This window comes from Panthera uncia (genome assembly GCF_023721935.1).
Source record: "Panthera uncia isolate 11264 chromosome D3 unlocalized genomic scaffold, Puncia_PCG_1.0 HiC_scaffold_8, whole genome shotgun sequence".
NCBI classification, from domain to species: Eukaryota; Metazoa; Chordata; class Mammalia; order Carnivora; family Felidae; genus Panthera; species Panthera uncia.
The window spans coordinates 56,385,983-56,404,036 of NW_026057586.1; the positions used below are offsets into that span (position 1 = coordinate 56,385,983).

Below are 18,054 nucleotides of genomic sequence, written 5' to 3' on the forward strand. Positions count from 1 at the left end.
CACTCCCTCACCTGCCAGGCCGACGGCCAGGCAGAATCCACCCCCGCCGGGCGCTATGGTTTCCAAGCCGCGCTCCACGCCCAAGTCCCGCCCTAGCCCTCAGCTGGCGCTGCCTTTCTCCTCATGGCCGGTGTTGGCCAGCCTGCCCGCCATTAACAGCCGGATGGGCCTGAGAGTCGACGCTTCCAGTGCCTGGGCGCGTCCTTGTCCTCGCCTCACCACGGTGGCCCAAACGGAGTGGCTCTGAAGGACTCTGCGCCGTGTTTTCCCGCTCTCTGTGTGCTTAAAGAGAGCGAACGGGCGGAGAGAACGGCGAATCTGCAGAACCCCGCGGGGCCGCATATTCCTTCAAGAGTCCGAGGAAGGCGACTCGAGGGACGGGAGCAGGGCTGGCTGTGGCGTGGTCGCTGCCGTCGCGCCCTCGGCCGGATCGTGTGACTCCTGAGACCCGGGACCCGGTGAGCAGGCGGACGGGTCGGGGGACGGTGGTACCCCGGCCGCCCCCGGGGCCAGACCGCCTGGGGGTTCCCAGGGTACCACGGGGGTTCCCGCCCGTGGGTACCGTTCCCGCCGAGGACCGTTCAGGGCCTGGCAGTGCCCGGGCCTCGGTGCGGAGATCCCGGCGGGGCCGCGGCTGGTGGTGTGAGGGGCAGGCCGGGCTCCGGGAGCGGGGGAGGAGCTTGGGGTGAGGCTGGGCGTCCGTGATGAAACCCGCACCCAAGCGCAGCTGCTTCCCTGGCCGAGTGTGGGCCGCCCACTTCCTGCAAGAGCCACGGTGCTTGCGGTAGGAATGGTGTGTGTCGGCGAGTGCCTGGGGCAAGTGGGTGAGCCATCCACAGCAGCCGCCCCGGCGTGCACAGCCGCCCGCTGCCCAGTGGCCGAATCATTATAGATTCGCGCAGTGGCCTAGGCCGGTTAACCTGGGACCCGTGGACATGGAAACTCCATGGAAGTAAGTTGGAAAAAGCGAGGTGGGAATTGGAGACAGAATTGCCAGAAAGAACTTTCATGTTTCTCGGGATGTGTGGTGCTTTCCCGCCCTCCTCATTTTAGAATCTTTGCACAATCTGCCCAGCAACCTTTTAGTCTACCCCCCCACCCCAACTCCCGCCTCCCCCCCCCCCCCCCCACCATGCCAGGCATAGTACTTCCTGGTCACCGTTCAGAAATCAACACTTAGCATCGCTTTCTCACAGGAAGCCTACTCTGTCCCCCCAGAGTACCAGTTAGATCAGGTCCTCCTTTCATAGGCTTGTGTATGTAGCACCCATCTTAGTCCCTCTGGCTCCTGTGGCAAAAATGCCGTAGACTGGGTGGCTTATAAACAACAAAGTTACTTCTCATTTCTGGAGGCTGGAAGTCCAAGATTAAGTGCCATCATGGTTAGTGATGTCCCTGTTCTAGGTGGCTGACTTCACCTTATGTCCTCAAATGGTTGAAGAAGGCAAGGGCCTACCTGCTCACTACTCCCCCTTCCCGGTTCCCCCTGGGGGGGGGGGGTTTTTTTTTTTTTTTTATAAGGACACTAGTCTCATTGATGAGGGCTCCACCATGATGACATAATTACCTCCCAAAGGCCCCCACCTCTTAATACCATCACTTTGCGTTAGCTTTAAGGGTATATGTTGGAGGGACACATTCTCTATTTTGTTAGTGCTCTTCAGAGTTTGTCATCATGATGTTTTGAGATTTCTTTTTAAAACTTGATGTCTCACTTATCCCACTCCCCACACACAGGAGAGAACACTCCATGACAGTGGGGGCAAATAACCTGTTTTGCTTAAGGTGGAGTCCCTAACATCTAACCCAGTGGCTGGCATGGGGTAGTTGCTCGTTAAATATTTATTGAATGAATGAATGTAGTCTTTAACACCTTGAAAGTATAATGATAATCTTGTGACTGCCTTTTTTTTTTTTTCTGTTGTTTATTATCTACATCTGATGATCCCGGAGAGCCATTTATGGACTAAACAAAACTCCCCCAGGAGTATCTTGATTAATGTTGCTTAAAGAAAACTTTGTCAGCTGTGATTAAGGAGCTAGGTTGATGTTGCCAAAGGTCTTAGAACAATGTTCAGGTTACTTATGCTCCCTGTTACTAGGTGTGAAACATTTCATGAAGGATTTTGACACTGAACCTTCCTTCTCTGTAGGATGGGAAAACTTAGACTTTCCTGCTTGCTGCATGAAACCATTATGGTAAAATGAGATTATATACATAAGAGCATTTTGAAAATTCTGGAACTCTGAACTCTAGAAATTTAAAGAAATATTTTGTTATTATTCTTTTTCAGTAATTGATCCAGGCCCCACTTCTCTACATTATGGTTTGTTTACAGGTTATGTTACTCATAGAACATGAAAATGTTCTCCTTCCTTTTAAATTTTGGTTTCTTTTTTTTTTTTTTTTAAGTTTTTATTTACTTAGAGAGAGAGAGAGAGAACAGAGAAGGGGCAGAGAGAGTGAATCCCAGGCTCCTTCCACACTGTCAGCGCAGAGCCAGATGTGGGGCTCAAACTCAGAACCATGAGATCATGACCAGGCCGAAAATCAAGAGTCAGATACTTAACCAACTGAATCACCCAGGTACCCGGGTTTCTTCTTAAAGGTACTTGCAGATGCACCCAATCTTTTTATTGTTTGTGCCAGAGCTAAGCTCTTAATGTTTTATTGGCATGCTATATTAGCATGCAGTGTAATGCGCATTTCCTTTTGTTAGTTACCCCTGGAAGGCAAAAAACAAAAACACAGGTATAAAATGTGCCGTTCTTGACTAATTGACACATAATATTTAAAAGCACTTCCAACTTGGGGCGCCTGGGTGGCTCAGTCGGTTGAGCGTCCGACTTCGGCTCAGGTCATGATCTCACAGTTTGTGAGTTTGAGCCCCGCATCAGGCTCTGTGCTGACCGCTTGCTCAGAGCCTGGAACCTGCTTCAGATTCTGTGTCTCCTTCTCTCTCTGCCCCTCCCCTGCTCACACTTTGTCTCACTCTGTTTCTCAAAAATAAATCAATGTAAAAAAAAAAATTAAAAAATAAAAGCAATTGCAACTTGAAAGTTTCTGCAGAATGCTGACCAATGTTCACCTGATAAAACCCATGAGACACCTTTACAATCAGGCATAAGTGTTACATTTTTTCTCATTTACATGATATATATAGTACCTGTAGATTTTTCACAAGCCTTACTTCTCCTTTTTTTATACACATTTCCTTACTTTATAATCTTTTAAATGAATATGTGTATATATATAAGTATACAATCTCATGCTTAGTATGGTAATTAACAGCAAGGGAATAGGGAGAAGTATACAGATAGGAAAACCTCTATTGAAGTTTCACTCTGGCACCTACCAGCTGTATAAGTAAGTGCAAGTTAATTTCTATAAATGTCTCAGTCTAAAGCTGCAAGGGTGAAGGATGGCCAGGTAGAAAGTACTGATGTCCCAGAGAAAAGGAGGGGGTGGGGTCTGGGATCTACATGGCTTATGCAAGTTAGGGCTGGGAGTTTGTTTGCACTGGCATAGAAGAGGTTAAATAGTGGTAAGAGAAAAAGTAAAAAAAAGGTCACTGTTGGCTAACCATTCAGCAGGTGGGAGAAACTGGAACCGATAGGAATTAGGCTAAGGTCTGGGTAAAAATAGCTGATGCTGTTTTCCTAACAAAGACATCAGAACTTGTGGACAAGTACAAAGGAATTTATGTGGATAGTATTACTAAATATATAATTTGTGGTTGGAGAAAATACGGTACTTACAGTAGCTACAGTATGGGAATGATCATTGGGGTAGGCTTGAGGAGATGGCCTTGGTGGTCATCTTCTCCCTTGTCCTTGTACTAATAATACTTCTGCCATATGTTTGCCTTGAGCATCTGTTTCTTTTGAGCATTCACTTATGATTTTCTCATAGTTTTCTTTTCCCAGATACTCTTTAGCCTTTAAATATCCAGAACTTTCTTATACTTCTAAAGCCTGCCCTTCCATGTCTTTATCGTAATAAGACTTTTCTCCTTTAAGCCTGGACTGAGAAATTATATCATCCATGAAAGAACTGAAGTAAGAATTGATAAAGTGTGGAGATGACATCAGAGGTTCACAGTTTAGATGATTGTTTTGTTATATAGGGATATAACTTAAGAATAGCCATATGGAAGAGATGGATAGAGCAAGTGCCCTCTCCAGGCATGCCACTCTCCCCAGCTCTCCACATGTTCACCAATCCAGAAACTCCCCGATTTAAAGGTTAATCTCATCCAAGAACACCCTCATAGAAACACCCAGAGTAATAATTGGCCAAATATCTGGGCACACTGTAGCCCAGTCAAATTGACATGTAAAATTAACCATGAAAGCACCTGAATGTTGTCAGATACTTTCCTGTGTCAATTGAGATGGCGTTATTTTTTCCCTTCATTCGGTTAATGGGGTATGATATATTGATTGACTTTCATATGTTGATCCCTCCTTGCAATCCAGGAATAAAGGCTACTTGATCAGGTTGTATAAACCTTTAATATATTGTTGAATCCAGTTTAAAGTTAGTATTTTGTTGAGGATTATTGTATCAATATCGGTAAGGGTTATTGCTCTGTAATTTTCTTGTAGTATCTTTGGCTTTTATATCAGGGTAATGCTGGCCTCTTGGAATGAGTTAAGAAGTGTTACCTCCTCTTCTATTTTTTAACTGTGTGGTTGGTCAAAGAAATGGTAGAAACACAAAACACAACAGGCGCCGTGCCAGAACTAATGATTCCTCGAAGGAGTCATTTCCGATTTTTGCAATCACATATATTGTATCAACAGCTTTTAATTAAGAGTCACTGCCTAAGATTGGGGAAATGACAAAGTTTAAGATGAACAATAATGCAATTGATAGGGAGCTCTTTGCAATGCAAGAGATACCCTAAAGTAAACCATGATTAATTGCCAGTTGTATAAGAGGCAATAATTCAGAAGTAGAGGAGAAAATTAGAAGTGGGCTGGGAGGAATTCACAGAAGAAGAAGAATTTAGAATTTCATATGCAGGGAGATAGCAGCTCTAAATTAATGCTGGAAAAGTAGAACAGGCAAGAATAATGAAGAGAGAATGAACCAAGACATATTCATGGACAGCAAAGAACCCATTTGGGCTGGACAGAGGGTTCAGGAGGTAAGGAGTTTGAGATGGTTCTCTATAGGCTGTAGAGGGCTTGGAGCTCTAGGAGGGTGGAACTTACCTCATAGAGCTGCCTGAGAGGCTAGAAGAGGCTAAGTGATATGGTCAAGGAGTATTTTTATCAGTGCGAGGTGGCTGCACAGAGCAGAGTCCTTGAGCTGAAAGAGATTGATACCAAGGTCATAGGACAGATGAAGTCAGGAGGACATGATTTGGTCTGATTTTTTCACTGCCCTAGTGCCAGTGCCTTTTGTATAGTTGGTGCTTGACATTTATTGAATGAATGAAAAAAGACATAAACTGCAATGTAAATAAAGATGAAAATGCAAAGAACATTTTGAAGGAAGGAACAGTAGTACTGAGTGGTTGGAGAGGAGTATCAAGAGTATCTTAATATTTCAGGGGACCTGAGTGGCTCAGTCGGTTAAGTGTCCACCTTTGGCTCAGGTCAGGATCTCACGGTTTGTGGGTTTGAGCCCTGCGATGGGCCCTGTGCTGACAGCTTAGAGCAGGGAGCCTGTTACGGATTCTGTGTCTCCCTCTCTCTCTGTCCCTCCCCTGCTCGCACTCTGTCTCTCTCAAAAATGAACAAATATTAACAAAAAAATTTTTTAATAAAAAGATTATCTTAACATTTCTAACAATGGGAGGAGACTGAAAGGGCGGGCCTACGCCGGCTGACTCCATCTTGTTCTGTGTTCTCCACCTTGAGTGACTATGTCCCCGACATGACCCCTTTTCCGGGAAAATCACAGAAACCTCAGACCGCGCCTCCTCCCCTTGAGTAACCTCCCGCTCACCCGTTCAAACTTCCTGATCAAAACACGCCCAGCGACCTGCGTAACAGGACTCCGACCCTTCCCCAGCCAATCGGCCGAGGCCACGACCCTTCCCCAGCCAATCAGCTGAGGCCACAGCCATTACCTCACCAACTGCCCCTAGACCCCTATAAAACCTTTGTGCTTTTGAAACTCGCTCTCTCTCCCTGGTATCTCACCGCTGCATCGGTGCAGGTAGGGGATTGAGCTCGAGCTAGCTCGAATAAAGGTTCTTTTGCTTTTGCATCGGACTCGGCTCCCTAGCAGTCTTTGGGGATCACGAATTCTGGGCATAACGGAGACCTTATGACCTACTGAGAGAATGACAGTAGCACCAGTAAAAATTGGGAAATCCAGAAGTGAAACCAATTAGGAGAGCTAGAGGCGGGGAGGATATAGGCCCATTTAGACAAAGTGAGTTTGAGGCACTGGGTGACTTATCCAAGTAGAAAGGTCTAGTAGACAACAGAAACCGGATTTTGAATTTTTTTTTTTCAACGTTTTTTTATTTATTTTTGGGACAGAGAGAGACAGAGCATGAACGGGGGAGGGGCAGAGAGAGAGGGAGACACAGAATCGGATACAGGCTCCAGGCTCCGAGCCATCAGCCCAGAGCCCGACGCGGGGCTCGAACTCACGGACCGCGAGATCATGACCTGGCTGAAGTCAGACGCTTAACCGACTGCGCCACCCAGGCGCCCCAAAACCGGATTTTGAAGAAGTGAGGACTATGAATATTGATTTTTTTAACCTTTCAGAATACTTTGAATCTAGGTTATATTTTAAACTTTAGGCATAGATCAGATCTAACTTAAAAACAGTAAACAGAAAAATAAAGTCAGTGTTGGAAATTTGAGGAGCATCCACATTTAGGTGATTGGAAGTGAAATATATTGAAATTTATATGTGAAAAACACACCCTGAATGACTACAGAGTGTTAAGTTACAGCAAAAATAGAATTTTAGTATACATGATTAAGAACATATAATACTAAGAGTGATAGTGATTGATGATCTGAAATGACTGAAATGAGTTCCCAATGATTGAAGATCAGACTTGTAAGAGAATAAAAAATAACTAAAATCAAGAACCATATTTTATTTCCCTGTGGAAAAGTGCCCACATAGCAATAAATATTCTTTTACCCAGCCTTGTATTTACCTCTATCCCAACCCCACTCCTTCCAAAATTCTCAGGATTCATCCCCTGGCATAGTCTCCTGGTTTCTGCATGGGTCTATTAGGTCCAAGTAGAATTCTATTTATTTTAAAATTTTTCTTCCAGTGTTTTGAGTCAAATCACACAAGCCTTTTATCTGTTCTTACCTGCTGTTTGTATCGGTTTAAAATGACTACCCTGAGGCTTAGCCGTGTACTTAATTAAAAATTCATTTCTCATTGCTTCATAGGTAGGAAATTAATTGGAGAAATCTGAAACACATGGAAATTTGTAGATAATAAACACAATTTCCAATTACCAAGTCAGCACTAATCACAAAATATTTCACTTAATGAAGAACTGTGAACCCCCAGTTCCCTGGTCACTCATGGCATGTGAAAACATTCCCTGTAAGAATATCCACATTCTGCTGTGCCCAGTGTTATCTGCATGCTTTGAGGTATCAAGTTCAAATGTCCACATGGAATTTGGATTGGGCCTGTTGTTAATAGCTAAATAGACTAAAGGGAGAGGAGTGGGGGATGTCACGTTTTTGGGCTTTTTTTCCTTTCATTACACTTTTATTTTTTTTGAAGTATACTTAACATACAGTTTTATATTAGTTTCAGATGTACAATAAAATGATTCAACAATTCTGTACATTATCAGTGTTCATCAAGATAAGAACTAGACTTTATTTCACCCACCCTCCCCACCCCTCTCTTCTGGCAGTCACCATGTTCTCTGTATTTAAGAGTCTGTTTTTGGTTTGTCTCTATTTTTCTTCATTTGCTTTCTTTCTTAAATTGCACATACGAGTAAAATCACATGATATTTGTCTTCCTTTATCTGACTTATTTCACTTGGTGTAATACCCTCTAGGTCTATCCATGTTTTCACAAATAACAAGAGCTCATTCTTTTTTTATGGCTGAGTAATATTCCATTATATATATAATATATGAATTATATATATTATTTATAATTAATTGTTATAATACACACCAGGGATTGCATTAAATCTGCACATTACTTTGGGTAGTATGGGCATTTTAACAGTATTTGTCCTTTTAATCCATAAGCATGAAATATATTTCCATTTTTTATGTGTCGTCATCAATTTCATCAGTGTTTTATACATTTTACAGTATAGGTCTTTCACCTCCTTGGTTAAGTTTATTCCTGGGTATCGTTTTCTTGCAAATGGGATTGTTTTCTTAATTTCTTTTTCTGCTACTTCCTTATTAGTGTAAAGAAATGCAACAGATTTCTGTATATTGATTTTGTATCCTGTGATTTTACTGAATTCATTTATCAATTCTAGTAGTTTTTTGCTGGAGCCTTTAGGGTTTTCTAGATATAGCATGATGACAGCTGCAAATAGTGACAGTTTAATTTCTCCCTTATGAATTTGGATGTCTTTCATTACTTTTTCTTGTCTAATTGCTGTGGCTAGGGTTCCAGTACTATGTTGAATGAAACTGGTAAGAGTGGACACCCTTGTCTTGTTTCTGATCTTAGGAGAAAAGCTCTCAGTTTTTTACAATTGCTTATGATGTTAGCTGTGAGTTTTTATATACAGCCTTTATTATGTTGACGAATGTTTCTTCTAAACCCACTTTGTCAGGGTGCCTGGATGGCTCATTTGGTTATGTGTCCAACTTCAGCTTGGGTCATGATCTCACGTGGTTCATGAGTTCAAACCCCACCTCAAGCTCTCTGCTATAAGCACAGAGCCTGCTTCATTCAGATCCTCTGTCCTCCTGTCTCTCTGCCCCTTCCCTGCTGATTTTCTGCATGCTCTCTCTCTCAAATAAATAAATAAACTTAAAAAAATGAAGTTTATGTATTTATTTTGAGAGGGATAAAGAGTGTGTGCGTGCAAGTGGGGGAGGGGCAGAGAGAAAGGGAGAAAGAGAATTCTAAGCAGGCTCTGTGCTGACAGCCCAGAGCATGATGTGGGGCTCAAACCCATGAACTGTGAGATCATGACCTGAGCTGAAATCAAGAGTCAGATGCTTAAATGACTGAGCCACACAGACACCCCTGGAGACTTTTTATCATAAAGATATGTTATATTTTGTCAAATGTTTTTTCTGCATCTATTGAGATGATCATATGACTTTTATCCTTTCTCTTGTTGATATGATTGATTTGCAAATATTGATTGTGGTGAATGATTTAAAACAAATTTTTTAAATGTTTATTTATTTTTGCAGAGAGAGAGAGAGAGAGAGAGCATGAGTGGGGGAGGGACAGAGAGAGAGGGAGATACAGAATCTGAAGCAGGCTCCAGGCTCTGAGCTGTCAGCACAGAGCCAATCATGGGGCTCGAACTCAAGAACTGTGAGATTATGACCTGAGCTGAAGTCGGACACTCAACCGACTGAGCCACCCAGGCACCCCGGTGAATGATTTTTTTAATGTAATATTGGATTTGGTTTGCTAATATTTTGTTGGGGATTTTTGCATCTATCTATATTCATCAGAGATATTGGCCTGTAGTTTCACTTTTTGTAGTATTTTTGTATGGTTTGGGTATCAGGGTAATGCTGACCTTGTAGAATGATATTGGAAGCTTTCCTTCCTCCCATTTTGTGGAATAGTTTAGGAAAATAAGCATTAACTCTTATTTAAATGTTTGGTAGAATTTACCTGTGAATACATCTGGTTTTGGACTTTGGTTTGTTGGGAGTTTTTTGATTACTGATTCAATTTCATTGCTAGTAATTGATCTTTTCAAATTTTCGATTTCTTATTCAGTTTTGGAAGATTGCATGTTTCTAGGAATTATTCATTTGTTACAGACTGTCCTTTGCTATTTCTGTGGTGTCAGTTATTTCTACTCCTTAATTTCAGATTTTGAGTCCTTTCTTTTCTTTTTTTTTTTTTTTTTTGATGAGCTAGCTGAAGGTTTATCAATTTTGTTGGTATTTTCAGAGAACCAGTTCCTCATTTCAGTGGTCTTTTTAATTGGTTTTGTTCTCTTGCTGATTTCTGTTCTAATATTTATTATTTCCTTCCTTCTACTGGCTTTGGGCTTCATTTATTTTTCTTCTTCTAGCTCCTTTGGGTGTAAGGTTAGGTTTTTATTTGAGATTTTTCTTCTTGAAGTAGACTTATATTGCTATAATATTCCATCTTAAAAGAGATTTTGCTGCATTTCAAAGATTTTGGACCATTATGTTTTATTTTAATTTGTCTCCATGAATTTTTTTATTTCCTCTTTGATTTCTTTCTTGACCCATTTGCTGTTCAGTAGCATCTTGTTTAGCCTCCATGTGTTTATGGTTTTTGCAGTTTTTTTTTTCTTGTGACTGATTTCTAGTTTCATACCATTCTGGTAGGAAAAAAATGCATAATATGATTTCAGTCTTTTTCAATATATTGAGTCTTGTTCTGTGGCTTAATACATGGTCCATTCTGGAAAATGTTCCGTGTGTATTAGGAAAGAATATATTATGTTGGTTTTGGATGGAATATTGTGACTATATCTGGAAGGTGTATCTGGTTTCATGTTATTCAAATGCACTGTTTCCTTGTTGACTTTTTGTCTAGATGATTATCCATTGAGGTAAGTGGGCAGTTAAATTGCCTACTATTATTGTATTACTGTCAACTTCTTCCTTTATGTCTATTAATAGTTGCTTTATATATTTAGGTGCTCTCATGTTAGATACATAGAAATTTACAATTTTTATATCCTCTTGTATTGTTCCTTTTATGATTATATAGTGTCCTTATTCTCTCTTGTTACAGTCTTTGTTGAAAGTCTATTTTGTCTGATATGTATTACTACCCTGGCTTTCTTTTCACTTCCATTTACATGGTAAGTGTTATTCTCTCACTTTGCTTTCAGTCCACATGTGTCTTTAGGTCTGAAGTGAGCCTCTTGTAGATGGGTGTTTTTTGGTTTCTTTGTTTTACTTTTTTTGAAATTAAAAAAGTTTATTTTTGAGAGGGGGGAAGGGCAAAGAGAGAGGGAGACAGAGGATCCCAAATGGGCTCTGCGCTGAGGGCAAAGAGCCCAACGTGTGGCTCAAACTCATGAACCATGAGATCATGCCCTGAGCTGAAGTCAGATGCTCAACCAGCTGAATCACCCAGGTGCCCCGGGTCTTGCTTTTTTATCCATTCAGTTACTGTATGTCTTGATGGAACATTTAGTCCATTTACATTTAAAGTAATTATTAATAAGTATGCACTTATTGCCATTTTTTAGTTGTTTTATCATTGTTTTTGTAGTTCTCTGTTCCCTTCTTCTTCCCTTGCTCTCTTCCCTTGGGGTTTGATGGCTTTCTTTGGTGTTATGCTTGGATTTTTTTCTTGTTTAGTTTTGTGTGTCTAATATAGTTTTTTGAATTGTGGTTACCACTAGATTTATATATAACATGTGTATAGCAGCAGTCTATGTTAAGTCGATCATTGCTTATGCTTGAACCCATTCTAAAAGCACTAAATTTTATGTATATGATACACTTTATATGTTTTTACTTTGTGAATCCCTTGACTGATTTTTGTAGATGTAATTGATTTTACTGATTTTGTGCTTTAACCTCTATACTGGTTTTGTAAGTGATTAATTACTAGTTTGATTATATATTTTCATTCAACTGTGAAATTTTTTCCTTTCAGAATTTTCTTATCTCTTGATAATGGCCTTTTCTTTCCTCTCCAAGAATTCCCTTGAACTTTTTTTGTAAGATTGATTTAGTGGTGATGAGCTCCTTTAACTTTTGTTTGTTTGGGAAACTCTTTATCTCTACTTCTATTCTGAATGACAGACTTGATGGGTAGAGTATTCTTGGTTGCACCTTTTTTTTTTTTCCTTTTTCTTTTGATCCTTTGAATATATGATGTCCCTCCCTTCTGGCTTGCAAAGTTGCTGCTAAAAAATCAGCTGATAGGCTGATGGGGTTTCCCTTGTATGTAACTATTTTCTTTTCTCTTGCTGCTTTTAAATTTTTCTCTGTATCATTACTTTTTGCCATTTTAATTATTATATGTCTTGGTGTGGTCCTCGTTGGGTTAATTTTGTTGAGGGATCTCTGTGAACTCTGAATCTGGATATCTGATTCCTTCCCCAAATTAGGAATTTTTTAGCTATTATTTCCTCAAATAAATTTTCTGCTGTCTTCTCTCTCCCTTCTCCTTCTGAGATTCCTATAATGTGAATGGTATTACTCTTGATGATGTCTCTGAATTCCCTTAACCTGTTCTCTTTTTTTCTTTTTGCTGTTCAGCTTAATTGCTTCCCAACACTTTGTCTTCCAGATCTCGGATCCATTCTTCTGCCTTCTCAATCTGCTATTCCCTCTAGTGTATTTTTTATTTTGCTTATTGAGTTCTTCATAAGTTCTGACTGGTTCTTTTGTATATTTTCTATCTCTTAAAAGATCTCACTGAGCTCTTCCACTCAAGTCAGTGAATATCTTTATGACCATTACTTTGAATTTTTTAATAAGGTTTATTGCCTTTAGCTCTTTTGCTGAGCTTTTGTCTGGTTCTTTTATTTGGGACATATTCTTATGTCCTCACTTGCTAACTCTCTGTTTCTATGTATTAGGGAAGTCAGTTATGTCTCCTGATCTTGAAAGTAGTGGCCTTGTAAAGGAGAAGGCCTGTGTGCTGCAGGGCAGTGCCCCTTGTTCACCTGAACCATGTGCTTTAGGGGTGTTCCCTATGTTGCTTGGTGTGCCTTACTGTTTTGGTTGATCCATATTTGCCTCCAGTCCATTTGGTTGCAATGGCCCACTTTGCCTGAGCAGGGTTTGGTCCTTGTGCTGTTAATGGGTCAATGTGGGACTGCCTTGGGCTTGTAGTCAGGCAGTGTCAATGGTCAGACCAGATGCCTTCCCTCAGCCCCTTGGCTGGGGCTGCAGTTCATCAACCTGCAGGGAGCTCTCCCTGTGTTGTCCCCTGGGGAGCTTTCGTTGGTGGGTGGGATGGCCATCGGACTAGATTCCTACTTCTCAGTTTGGGACTGACGGGCAGGGCACTCTTTCTGTGTTGCCAGCTATAAAGTTCTGCTGCTGTGACTGTTGGTACACTGGTGTGTGTGGTTATTTTCTCCTCTTCTCAGGGCAGGGGTTGCTTTGGAGGAATGGCTGCCAGCTGAGGTGAGTTGGATGGGATGGATTTGCAGGTACATGAAGGGGCAGGGCCCCAGGTACTAGCAAGATAGGTGGACAGGGTTTGTGCTAATTCCCATAAGTGTCCTGTTATGTAGGCTAGGAGAGAAATGGTGCCCACCGGCACTTTTGTTCTTGGAGTGGTTTTCTGAAGATCCCTGCACCTCCAGTGCACATTCTGATATTAGTAAATAATTCTCCTCCTTGCATACCCCTGGCGCTTTTTAGACTGCTACTTCTGTGCTGTATCTCAGTGGGGTTATCTGTTAAGCTGTCTCTTTAAGGGTGAGACTCAGTTTCTTATAGCCCTCCAGCTCTCCCAGAGCTAAGCCCACTGGTTTTTAAAGTATGATTGTAAAAACTCTGAAGAGTTTTACTCTCAAGAGTAAAAACTCTCAAATGTTATGTGGACTCATCTTCCCAGTATCTGTTCCCTGTGCCTGGGGTACCTGGTATGGGGTCTGATCCTCTTGCTTCTCCATACTTGTGACGTCCCTCCCATTTGTGGTTAGTCTTACCTGGGGTTTGATTCCCAACTGTGTTTCTGCCCCTCCTACCTTTTGCAGTGTGGTCTTCTCTCTGATTAACTCTGGAAAGTAGTTCTGCCAGGTTTCGGGTCATTTTGAGAGTTAGTTGTGCTGCTGTGTTTTTAATCTTGGCGTGTCCATGGAACTAGGTGAGCTCAGGATCCCCCTACTCCTCCATCTTCCTAGAACCTGTGAGAACTGATTTTAAACCTGTGAAACTTCTAGAAGAAAACCTATGGTCATGGGAAAAAGATGGAGTCATTGCTGTTCCCCCAGTATAAAGGTGGCTCTGTGCTGGTTGGAGAATCTTCAGAAAGAGCAAGGAAAGAGGCATAGGGGCAGCTGTCTGGCTCCTGGGCTTCTCACTTGAAGGGTCAGCTGCATCACTGGGCTTCAGGGTGCTTTTCGTATTCATTCTACATCAGCAGCACCCAGATCCACAATAATTAACTAAGAAATTCATTTCTTAGTTATTTTTTACGGCTTTATTGAGATATAGTAAGTAAAATTAAATACCAGATGGTTAAGGTGATTAGTTTATGTATATATACACACACCTATGAAGCCTTCCACTACAAACAAGATAGTCAGTACTATCCCCCCAAAGTTCCTTCATGCCCACATACAATCTATTCTCTACACCTTAACCCCAGGCATTTTCTAGCATTTTATGTAGATGATATCATACAGTATGTAATTTGAGTAAGGCTTTTTTCATTCAGTATATTTCTGAGATTTAGCCATGTTGATATATCAGTAGTTTATTCCTTGCTATTTCTATGCAGTCCATTATATGAATATACTATAGTTTATTCTACTGATGGACATCTAGAATGTTTCCAGTTTGGGGCCACTGCAAATAAAGCTCCTAAAAACATTTATCTAAACAAGTCTTGGTCTGTCTATTTGGTAAATAGCAAGAATAGAATAGCTGGTATGTATCGTAGGTCTATATTTAATTTTTTAAAGAAATTACTAAACAGTTCCATAGAAGTTATACCATTTCACATTTCCACTGGCAAGGTACAAGAGCTGCAAATTCTTGGTGGCACTTTCAGTGTTTTAGAACGTATGTGGTTGGATCTTGTTGTGTTTTTCTTATTATTATTAAAGTAAAATATTTATTGCGAAAATTAGAATTTACATATAAGGAAATAAATTAAAATATACCTGCACTCTTACCTTCCAGAATTGACTACAGTTAACTTTTGGGTGTTTATGCATTAGTCAGTGTGATGTGAAAAATCATTATGAGATCTGGTGGTATTTAGTTGGGACAGATTAGCAGTCACCTACTGGGTGAAGAGTTGTCATATGGAATAAGGGTAGACATATTCTGTGAGGCTGCAAAGAACCATAGCAAGAAGCAGGAGTTACTGATGAGAGCAATCCAGCAAGGGAATGGAGCTGCCAACACCATGAGGTGCTCCTCAATATTATAAATAACTAAGTCTTGATTGGCAAACATTTGTCAAGAAAGCTATGGGAGAAAATGCCTATGTTGGAGGAGAGGTGAAGCTAAATGACTTCTAAAATTCTTCCTAAATCTCACATTATATGATTAAGAAGTACTTGCTGGATATACACATTAGATTCACAGCCCTTATAAGACAGTTTGTGTTGTTCTATTTTTGTTTTTGTTTTTGTTTTTTTTTTGAGTATGGTTCAAACACAGTATTACAGTAGTTTGAGGTGTATAACAGTAGTGATTTGATAAGCTTCTACATTATGCTTGTTACAAGTGTAGCTACCATCTGTCACTATAGAACACTATTCCAGTACCATCACCTGCATTCCCTATTCCATACCTTTTATTCCTGTGACTTGTTCATTCCTTAATCGGAAACCTGTGTCTCCCACTCCCCTTAGCCCATTTTGCCCTTCCCCGCTTTCCTCTGACAACCATCAGTATGTTCTCTGCATCTATCTCTGTATCTACATAGGTCTGATTTTGCTTTTTGTTTCTTCATTTTTTTAACGTTTCTTAGATTCACATTTAAATGAAAAACATAAGGTATTTGCTTTCCTCTGACTTATTTCACTTAGCATAATACTCTGTAAGTCCATCCATGTGGTCACAAATGGCAAGATTGTATCATTTTTTATGGATGAGTAATATTCCAGTGTGTGTGTGTATAACACATTTCTTTAAAAAATTTTTTAATATTTATTTTGAGATAGAGTGAGAAGGGGACAGGAGAAAGAGAGAGGGAGACACAGAATCCGAAGCAGGTTCCAGGCTCTTGAGTTCTCAGCCCAGAGCCTGACGTGGGGCTCAAACCCACAAACTGTGAGATCATGACCAGAGCTGAAGTTGGAAGCATGACCTGAGCTGAAGTTGGCGCCACCCAGGCGCCCCTTATACCATATATTCTTCTATCAGTGGACACTTAGGTTGCTTCCATGTCTTGGCTGTTGTAAATAATGCTGCAATAAACATGGGTGCATATATCTTATGAATTACTTTTTTGTGTTTGTTTGTTTTCTTTGGGTAAATACCCAGCAGTGAAATTACTGGATCATATGATAATTCTATTTTTAATTTTTTGAGGAAACTCGTACTGTTTTCCACAGTGGCTGCGCTAATTTACATTCCTACCAATAGTCATGAGGGTTCCTTTTTCTCCACATCCTTGCCAACACTTGTTATTTCCTGCGTTTTTTATTGTAGCCATTCTAACAGGTGTAAAGTGATATCTCATTGTGGTTCTGGTTTGTTTGCCCTGATGATTAGCAGTGTTGAGCATCTTTTCGTGCGTCTGTTGGCCATCTGTATGCCTTCTTTGGAAAAATGCCTATTCAGGTTCTCTGCCCATTTCAATCAGATTATTTGTTGTTTTTTTGGGGGTTTTTTTGTTTGTTTTTTGTTTGTTTGTTTGGTGTTGACTTGTGTGAGTTCTCTATCTATTTTGGATACTAACCCCTTTATTGGATATATCATTTGGCAAATATCTTCTCCCATTCAGTAGGATGACTTTTTGTTTTGTTGATGGCTTCACTGTGCAAAAGCTTTTTATTTTGATATAGTCCCAATAGTTTAATTTTGCTTGTGTTTTGCTTGCCTGTTTCTACGGCTGATGTCAAAGGAATTACTGCTTATGTTTCCTTCTAGGACTTTTATGGTTTCAAGTCTCACATTTGGGTCTTTAATCCATTTTGAGTGTATTTTTGTGTATGGTGTAAGAAAGTGGTCTAGTTTCATTCTTTTGCGTATTACTTCTCTCTTGCTACTTGTAAAATTCTCTTTATCTTTAACCTTGACATTTTGTTTATTATGTGTTATGGTGTGGCCCTCCTTGGGTTCATTTTGTTTGGAACTCTTTGTGCTTTCTGACCCTGGATGTCTGTTTCCTTTGCTAGGTTAGGGTAGTTTTCAGCTATTATTTCTTCAAATAAATTTGAAGAAATTTGCTCCTTTCTTGGTCTTCTTATTCTAGGACCTCTATAATGTAAATGTTTGCTTGATATTGTTCAAGATTTCCCTTAACCTGTCCTTATTTTTTTAATGCGATTTTCTCTTTATTCAGCTGGGATGAATTCAGCTTTCCATTACCCTGTCTTTCTGATTGCAGATCTGTTCTTCACCTGCTAATCTATTGATTCCCCGTGGTATTTTTTCTTTCAGTTACTAATTTCAATTCTGATTGGTTCTTTTTTATATTTTCCATCTCTTTGTTGAAGTCCTGAGTTCCACTCTTCTCTCCAGTCCAGCGAGAATCTTTAAGATTATTTATTTATTTATTTAGAGATTGAAAGGGAGAGAGAGAGGACACAAATCAGTAAGAGAGGACACAAATCAGCCCCACCTGAAGTGGGGCTTGTGTTTTTACCTGAAGCAGGGCTGGTGTTCATCTGAAGCAGGGCTTATGCTCACCCAAAGCAGAGCTCGAGCTCACCTGAAGTGGGGCTTAAGGTCACCCAGTGTGGGGCTTGAACTCATGAACTGTGAGATCATGACCTGAGCCCAAGTCAGATGCTTAGCAACTAAAGTTTTGTCTTGTTCTTTCACTGGGAGCGTATTCCTCTGTCTTCCCATTTTGTTTGACTCTCTGTGTTTGTTTCTATGAATTAGGCATAAGAGCTACTTCTCCTGAGTGTGAAAGAATCATCTTGTGTATGGTTGTCCCCTATGTAGATTGTATGTGCCTGGTGACTTTGGCTGTCTGGCTGGAGCTGTGGCTGGTGTATACTAGGGGTCATGTGGCAGTTTGTGCTGGGCTGTCTTTGTGGTATGGCTGGAGCCGAAGTGGGCATAGTCTGC

The 18,054-nt window shown here is 40.7% G+C and overlaps 1 long non-coding RNA gene across 2 annotated transcripts in view; it reads left to right on the forward strand.

Annotated features, from left to right (window-relative positions):
- Positions 1 to 18,054, forward strand: part of LOC125914812 (uncharacterized) — a 292,117-nt gene that overhangs the window by 239,174 nt on the left and 34,889 nt on the right. Inside the window, exon 1 of one of the 2 annotated variants that reach the window (XR_007455443.1) lies at positions 20 to 458. The exons of the other annotated variant lie outside the window; for it this stretch is intronic. This is a non-coding gene — a long non-coding RNA (uncharacterized LOC125914812). Of the gene's footprint in view, positions 1 to 19; positions 459 to 18,054 lie in introns of those variants that run through there. 2 annotated transcript variants of the gene reach the window in all.